Raw genomic sequence first — 9,906 nt, forward strand, 5'->3', positions numbered from 1 at the left:
TCTATCCAACTCATGAGGAAATTCTAGATTACGGAAGCATTCTTGAAGAGACGAATCCACCTACCGAGAATCGTGAGATTTCAGTCTATTATGCTAGCTTTGATGATTTGTGGTGCAGAAATGAGATGATCGTCGATGATGTATTTGCATATCCAGTAGCTACTGAGATCATGTTGAGCGATGACATTGAACCACGTTCTATTGATGAATGTCGATGTAGAACCGATTGGTTAAATTGGAAACAAGCAATCCAAGTCGAACTCGATTCACTTGCGAAATGTCAAGTGTTTGGACTTGTAGCTTTTACTCTTCCACATGTGAAACCCGTTGGCTACAAATGGGTTTTCATTCGGAAGCGTAATGAAAAGAACGAAATTGTGCGTTACAAAGTTCGTCTTGTGGCGCAAGGCTTTTCACAACACGCTGGGATAAACTAGGATGAAACTTATTCACCCATTATGGATGTGATTACTTTTATCTACCTTATCAGTTTAGTAGTTTTTGAAAAACTGAGTATGCAGCTGATAGATGTAGTAACTGCATATCTCTAAAGGGATCTTGATACAGAATTTTATATGAAAGTTCCCAAAGGACTTACATTAATTGGATCAAATATTTCTAAACCTCAGAACACGCTTTCAATTCAGCTGAGGCGTTCATTCTACGGTTTAAAGCAATCCGGAAGAATGCGGTATAACCGTCTAAGTGAGTATTTGACTAGTCAAGGATATGTGAACAACGAACTATGCCCTTGTGTATTCATTAAGAAGTCACATTTCGGTTTTGCGATTGTTGTAGTATATGTCGATGACATGAATCTTATAAGAACTCTTGAAGAGCTCGCGAGAACTGTTGCGCACTTGAAGTCAAAATTTGAGATGAAAGATCTAGGAATGACTCGATACTGTCTCGGTCTCGAGATAGAGAACCATTTGGATGAAATCTTAGTACATTAAACGAACTACACCCAGAAAGTGTTGCGCCACTTTAACAAGGATAAAGCCTTCGAGTACTCATATGGTCGTACGATCGCTAGATGCAAAACGAGATCTCTTCCATCCAAAGGAAGATGATGAAGAGATTTTGGAGCTTGGAGTTCTTTATCTAAGTACGATAGGCTCTTTATTGTACTTAGCTCAATGCATTAGACTCGACTTCTCCTTTGCTGTTAATCTTTTGGCAAGATACAATATTGCACTAACACGCAGACACTAGGCTAGTGTTAAAGACATTTTTCACTACCTTAAGGGTACTACAGATTTGGGCTTAAACTATCCCTACGAATCCTCGAGTGACGCCGCACCCCTCTTATCTCGAGTCGATTATCGCCTTGTTGGTTATACCAATGCATGATACTTATTTGATCCGCACAAGGTGCATTCTCAAATGGATTATATCTTTACCTTGGAGGCACCGCAATCTCTTGGAGGTCAACTCAACATACCTTAGTTGCCACTTCGTCTAACCATGCTAAAATTATTGCCTTACACGAAGTAACTCGGGAATGCTTTTGGTTGAGAGCAGTTGTGGGCCATATTCGAAGCTTCTGCGATCTTTACCCTGTCGTTGATGCCGATGACGATCTATGAAGACAACGCAGCATGCATAGAACAGCTCAAGAAGGGTTGCATCAAAGGAGACAACACCAAACATATTGCACCAAAGTTCTTCTTCTCATATCAACAACAAAAGCATCAAAAGATTGAAGTCACGCAAATCCATTCACAAGACAATTTGGCCGACCTCATCACCAAATCACTACTAAATGCGACGTTTCAGAAGCTTGTTCATGAAATTGGTATACGTAAAGTTTCTGAGTTGTAACATTGCTAGTTCTCTTTGGAATTATATCAAACTCAGGAGGAGTATCCTAAAGTATACTTGCTTGATCTTAATGTACTTTTTTTCCCTACGATTATGGGCATTTTTCCCACTGGGTTTTTGCTACCTAACTAGGTTTTAATGAGGCACCCAACTTGGGTTGATCATATCCCTGATGTTGTCTCGTGGACATTTCATTTGACTTTGCATTTCTCACGCATTTTTCCTTAGACTATGGGTTTTGTCCTTACTTGAGTTTTTACCATACCCATAGGGTTTTTTGTGAGACTTACTTCCTTATGCAAGTTCCTACCTTATTGAGAATAGTGTGTTCCCAGAATAGTGTTGACGAGTCGACTTTCTCAACCTCTACATGATGCTGAATCAACTTGAGTATTCACACACTCAATGGAGAGTGTTATAAACTTCTAGTTTAAGTGTGATTGTGTAAATCCTAGATTAGATTTGATTCTAGTTATTATTTCCTATATGAACTTGTATTCCTTGAAAGAGAAGAATTTATTCCCCCTCTTATGACTATAAATAAAGGTACTGCGTAGGGGGGATAACAACATCCTCTACACATTCTTCTACACAACCCTAAAAATACATCTCTCTCTCCAATCTTTCTCTTTGCCGCCGACACCCTTCCCTTGTCAGATAAAATAGGCTACAACAACTGCTATATAAACCTTAAGTTTTTGCAACTTCGATTTCTTTATTTCATGAAAGTTATCTACTTAACCCTTTTTTTTTTTTTTGAAGACAAGGTTCACACACACCCTCACATATATAGATAATTTATCTTTAGCTAAACAATAACGTGTTATGTTGTTCAAGAATCCTTTTAGACATATATATAACCAGAGTACGAGTTTGAGATACTCATTAAGATTTAAAAAGTGAATTTAAAAATTAAAATATATATATATAACCTGAGTATGAGTTTGAGATACTCGTTAAAATTTAAAAAGTGAATTTTTTTAAAAATCTAACAACATAAAATGTTTATATTATTAGTACTTTTATTAGCTTGAATGTATAGTCTCCAATCACGTGGTATTATAAACATCTTATGTTGATAGGTTACATACATAATTCACTTCCATAAGAGTATCTCCACTAGTGATTTCCTTCTGGATTAGATGAATTGCATTTGGGGTTTGCCCCCGAGTGGAGAAGCATCAGACAAAATGTCCCCCCTACGCGGTGCGTGACAAAGCCAAACGTTTCCTTCCTAATCAGCTCGTGGGTTCTCCAGTTGAGGCTTGAATCTGAGGTTTCGTTCATGATTCTGGGTAGGGGCGAGTAAAGAGGGAGAGTACACAAGCAGAGAGAGAACGCAAGCAGCCAAAGTGATGGTCTTAGCCAATCCCATAGTTTTATGGGGATCTCGCTAAGATCGCCTAGCAAGGTCTTTAGTCGAGCCGAGTCCTCCCTAATCTCATTAAAGCAAGGCCCGCAAGGTAACAAACACAAACTACCCTAATATTTAATCCAATTCAGTCCAGTGTGGGGAAACAAACGCCCCCTATAAGTACAAATAAAATACCGGACTCCTACAAATATCTTTTAATACGTATCACTGAGTGGTTCAAAATATCAACGGTTTAAATCTTTCATAAAATTCATACAACTGAGTAGTCTAGAATTATAGCCGAACTCCAAAACTACAATGAAAGATTTAGGGCATGTTTGGTATCCTATTTGAAATTTTTTTATCATTTCTCGAAACATTTCTTAAAAATATTTCTTGAAAACAAGCTTTTTTAAGACTAAAAAACTTAATTGGTTTGCAATTTAAATTTTTTAAATCTTACGACTTAAATTACACAAAGAGATCTAAAAAGAGGAGGTCGCATGAGAGGGAGAGAGAGGAGAGAGGAGGAAAGAAAGTAAGAGATGATTGAAGGAAAGAGAAAGAAGAGAGAGGATCGAACAATACAGAGAGGAAGAAGAGTGAGAGAAAGAACCCAGAAAATGAAGAGAGCAGATTGGAGGGAAGACGAAAAAGGTAAAAATAAAATAAAAGGAGAGATGAAGAAGAGAGAGAGAAAGATAGATTTGGAGTGGGAGGGGAGGAGGGAGAGAAAAGAAATTAGTGAGTTTAAGTTTAAAAACTCTAAAAACTCACTTTTTATATTTTTAGAGACTAGACTATATTTTTGAGTTAGTCTTGAGTTCAGTTTTTTTAAATAGTCATACCGAACAAGTTTTTTAAGGCCTAAAATTTGAAAATTGTTTTTGAGTTTAAAAAATTGAATTCAAGTAGAGTACCAAACATGCCCTTATATTTTTGAAATAACAAAAAAATGGCCAAATCGGATAAATGATCTATGTGGTCATAAGGTATTTGAAAGATGGCCCATGTGCTAAAAAAACTCGGATTTAAACCCCTGTGGTGTACTTCGTTAGCAAATTTAGTCCAAAAGTGATTTTTCCGTTAACTATCTATTAATATATGGGTAAAATTGTACTTTGACATGTGCACCTTCTTTTTCCTACATCTCCCCTTCGTGCAAGAGAAAAAGGAGAGACAATTTTCAAGAAAAATAAGATACGGTGAGACCTCACCTTTTATCCACAACAAAAAACCCATAAATAATTTACGATTAATAACAGACCTGTCGCCTAATTACAACATAACAAATCAATAAAAAAAATATTACAAAGGGCAAATAATAGAAAATGAAGGAAAATTAACAAGCAATCAAAGAGTAAAGTAGAGAGAGAAATGAGGTTGAAGGTAGAAAGCATTACTTTCTCTTCTTCCTCCATGCCTTCTTCTTGCCTCCAGTAGCACGACACTTGTGCATCGAGTCACATGAGATACCTGTATATTATCACATATACAAAACTGGTGAAACACATACAGAAAGAGTGAAAGGAAGAGAGAGAGAGAGAGAGGGAGGGGGTCTGAGTGGTATCCATGGTTCCGGAGTGAGAGAGAGCTTCAGCGAGACCTCATCCTCCTCCTCCGCACTTCGCGCAAGAAAAGGGAGAGACACGGTGCCCACCATGGTTGCAGTGGTAGCTCTGTGGAAAACTAAAAATGATCTCTCATTTTTCTCTTGCGTGAAGTGAGTTTGGGGGTTTCGTAGGGGAGATGCAGGAAGAAGAAGGTGCAAACGTCAAAGTACAATTTTATCAATGTATTAACAGATAGTTAATGGAAACATTACTTTTGAATTAAATTTGCTAACGGAGTACATTACAGAGGTTTAAATCCGAGTTTTTTTGGCACATGGGCTATCTTCCGAATACCTTATGACCACATCGATCATTTATCCGATTTGGCCAAAAATATTCAGAGATATATCTTAAGCCAATTCCTTGCTGCTGGGGTATTTGCGACCGTCAATACTCAAGGCAGCGTGCAATTCACAATTGAAAAAGAAACACAAGCGTGCAGTTCCCGTGCAATTCCGTCCAAAGTGCTCGTGCTCTCCATAGCTAGTATTTAAATTGCATTCCTTGTGTATCTTTATTTATTTTAATTGCATTCCTTGTGTATCTTTATTTTCTGCATCATTCAATCATTACTATTACAATTTGTTGTATAAATGCTTTTAAATATCATGTTATCAATTGATCGTGAAGATGTAAAACAAATCCTACGGCTAAAAAAAAAAAACACACTAAAAAAGAAAACTGGCAAAGGAAAACACACAAAGATTTATCAATGGATATTGCGTGTATATATACTCACACACGCTTGTAAAGATCTTGAAGGATAACATTTTTTCTCTAGCTAGGTAAACCGTACATAATATGTTGGCAAACCTATATATTTGTATCAAATTTATGGAGAAGAAAGTCGTTTGATTAATTATTTAAATTGACAGTCTAATAACATATATATAATTAATGACAAACATTTTCCCAACCTGATTTATCCCATCATGAATATTGTTGAAATGGTGCAAATACCATTTATTATTGAAAGTTGATGTAATTAATCTTTCGCTTAATTAGTCAAGTGATTTCACTTCTTCAAAGAAAGAAACTTACCGTTGTTGATACTCATAACTTGCATTTTGTATTTGACATTTATTCTACAACTTTGTGATGATTAAGGACATGCAAGAAGAACACTTGAGCTAGGTCTGGAACAATTCAAGGGCCACGTTAAAGTAGATGGTGACACTTATTTTCACTTTACTTGAAGAGATTTTGATGTCAAATTTCATAAACTACAATGATTGATAATTGATTAACGAAAAAATAACCTTCCTAATGTAACCCTAAACCATCGTAATGTGAACCAATAAAGTAAAAATCCAAATCCTTGGTCGGTTATTTTTTAGTTTTTTGAAACAATGCTTTGTCCTTATGCATAGGATTACTCAAACAGTACTGTTTAAAACAAAAAACAAAAAAAAACAGTGTTGTTAATAAACGGTTTTAATTATCTGTCGTCTGCTATACAAAATACAAAGTGCATACTTAACTATGCATGCTGCTGAGAGTAAAGCGGTAGCCGACATGCAGGATTTGCACTGTCTGTATACAATATTTTATGAGTAGATTACATACCACGAACAAAGCCACAGAGCCAGCTGAGGACTGTCTAAACAAACCATATCAAGGGCAAGGCTGGCTTTTGGCTTTTCTTTAAGTTTTTCATCGTTAAATTCACATAAAAAAATATAGAATATACTTATATTAGGCTGGACTTTTCTGCGTTTTTTAAGAGAAGGCTAGAGTTATATGGAAATGGTAAGAGTAAGTCTGGAAAATTGCGAAAGAGGAAAATACTTTGGCAATTTGGAAATGTCAGATTTCCCTTAAAACAGCCTACACAAACTGCAGGGAGTTGTCACACAATGCTTTGTCCCTCCTTGGGTGAAAAAAAGTGGAATGTCATGCCCAAATTGAAGTGCAAGTTGCTACTTACATGACACAAGTATATCACTATAGCATTAACATGACGTTTTGTGTTAATAAGGTAATATCATATATAAGCTTTCTTTTCACGTAACATGGTATTATTGTAATTAGACGTCATATTTGCAAAATACTCGTACCATAAAAATTGTTCCCTCTTGCGTATGTTCCACTAGAACTGCACATGCATTCCCGAAAATGGCATGAGGGATTCGATCGAAACTGTCCAATTTTGATCGTTTGATCATATAATGCTCAAATCATAATAAAGAGAAGCAAAAGTGGTGGTGGTGGTGGTGCACTATGCCCTATAATCTGCAACTTCATAATAATAGGGCATGGTGGTGGTGACCCTCAAGGCAGAGATTCAATTGAGCCAACCTAAAAGTTCATTGTGTTTGGACTTGGTCCACATTAGCAAATCACCTAAAAAGATTCCAATAATTAGCTAATGCGTGTCCAAAGATTCACAACGCCGAGAATCCTTATAATAATCCATGCACATAATCCCTAAAGACCTTCATCATTCAAAAGACCATTGCATTATTCCATGGTGAAAAGTAAAAAATGAAAAATCATATCAAAAGGAAAAGAGGGGGTAGAGAGCAAAAACTTTTAATCACTTGAATTTCAATCTAAAGACAAATAAGATGTTATTAAGTGGACTTGAATCCTCTTTGGATCAACAAATCATAGTCCAACGACTCAAATTTTTTCGTTGTTGATTGTTTTACTTGAATTACCTGCTGTAGGTGTAGTTTTGTTATCGAAATCATGCAAGCATTAAGCCGCGAGAATTTTTGTCATTGTTCATTTCTAATGCAATAACTATGGCAATGGCACTCTCTTCTGTTCACCTTTTCCAGCTTTGAACAAACACACATATGTAATGTCGGCATCAAAAGGCACCGTAAACTTTCATCATCCACCCAAAAGCAAATCTGTCAGAAACTCAAAAATCACAAAGTACTTTCACATCTCCCTTTAATCATCACCCCACCCAAAACCCTCTTACACTCCTGTTCTTTTCTTTTCCGTTCAAAAAAAGCACCAAGGGCAGTTTCGTCACCAGAAAACACGACAAGTTAATTAAAAGCCCTTAGTTAAAATAGGAAGATGCTAGCGAGTCAGACCTTCTCGTTTACTGTTTTTTAGCTTTCGATCTTATCTTGCAATATTACATGATTTATCGAAATTATTTATGTTCTAATGCAATATTTAAAGACCAACCTTCCAAAAAAAAAAAAAAAAATCATCAAATTAGAAATTGTTAATCCATTTAATAACCTTACCAAAAGTTCGGTCTTTGACTGAACAATAAAGTTTGTTTATTGTTTTTTAAGGTCGTTAGATGACTAAACAATGTTAGATTTAGTTTATTTTTCTCAAAATTGATATTTAAAGGGTAACTGGTAACGTAAAAACTAAACGATTAAGGTCATTGTACAACATGAAAATAAGAACAAAAAATGTAGAACTGTTGTAGCCTATTTTATCTGACAATGAGAAGGGGGCCCACGGCAAGGGTAGAGAAAGAGGAGAGATGTGTCTGTAAAATTGTAGATGAATTGTGTATTGAAAATATGTTATCCCCCCTACATAGTACCTTTATTTATAGTAGTAAAATGAGAGAAGAAATCCTTCATCCCCAAGGAATACAAGTTCATATAGGAAATAATAACTAGAATCAAATATAATCTAGGATTTACACAATTACACTTAAACTAGGAAAGTTCACAGCACTCCCCCTTGAATATGTAAATACTCAAGATAGATTTAGCATCATGTAGAAGTTGAGGAAGTCGACTCATCGACACTGATTATAAGGAACAACACTTATTCTCAATAAGGTAGGAACTTGCATAAAGTAGTAAGTCTCACTAAAAAACCCTAAGGCTATGGCAAAAACCCGAGTAGGGACACAATCCATAGTCTAAGGAAAAATGCGTGAGAAATGCAAGGTCAAAAGAAACGTCTACGGGACGTCATCAAGGATATAACTAGCCCAAGGTAGGTGCCTCATTAAAACCTAGTTAGGTAGTAAAAACCTGGTGGGAAAAATGCTTCTAATCGTAAGGAAAAATAGTACATTAAGATCAACCAAGTATTCTTCAGGATACTCTTCCTAAGTTTGACAAATTCCAAAGAGAAATAGCAATGTTACAACTCAAAAAGTTTACGCATACCAATTTCTTGAACAAGCTTCTGAAACATCGCCTTCGATAGTGATATGGTGAAAAGGTCAGCCAAATTGTCTTGTGAACTGATTTGTGTGACTTCAATCTTCTAATGCTCTTGTTGTTGATGTGAAGAGAAGAACTTCGGCGTAATGTGCTTGGTGTTATCCTTTGATGTAACCTTTCTTGATCACGTCAGGTTTCCTCACTTTATAAGGCTTTATCCTTTATAGAAAGTGATTGAAGTGATGGACCTTAGAGAATAAAATTGGGTTCACCCTTGGGGTTGGGCTTTGGGATATGCTAATTAATTGATAATTAATTATAATTAATATATAATAAAAGATGGGCCTTGGCCTTGGGGCTCTTGGGCTCGGGCTCTAATAATTAAATTCTTTAGTTAATTATTTTCATATTTAATTAATTTCGAATTTAATTAATTAATTAATTATCTTTTATTATCTTTTATCAGCAGACTCATCCTTTCAGATGAAGAATGATGAAAGAACGCAGAGAGCAAATCATCCATCTGGAGAAGATGTCTCCCAACACATACATCCTATTCTTATACCTATTGCGAACATGTATACACCTATTATATATACATCTATATGCATGACATTTCGAATATAGAAAATCAACATTCTTCTTCTACAATCACAAATATCATTTCTGAGAGAACCACACAGAATTTCACCAAAAGTCAAGTTTTTCAATGCTGGAATTCTGACTTGATCATTGAATCCTGGTGAAGCAGACGTCCGTAGAACTACAAGCACTGAGTAGGGACGAAATTTCTGTTTCAAGGACATTGCGGTACGCAAGCCTCAATCTTCAATATTTATGTTTAATATTATTTCATTGTTCATACACTATTAATTAGTTGTTCGCACTTATTATTTATTAGCATATATAAATTTATCACAGATTGTTGACATATCTCCAACAATTGATATGTCAACACAGGTTGGATAGGTCTGAGAGGGTGGTCAGATGTGCATTTTTAGGTACGAAGTTAGTG

This window comes from Malus sylvestris, chromosome 13 (genome assembly GCF_916048215.2).
Source record: "Malus sylvestris chromosome 13, drMalSylv7.2, whole genome shotgun sequence".
Classification (NCBI taxonomy): Eukaryota; Viridiplantae; Streptophyta; class Magnoliopsida; order Rosales; family Rosaceae; genus Malus; species Malus sylvestris.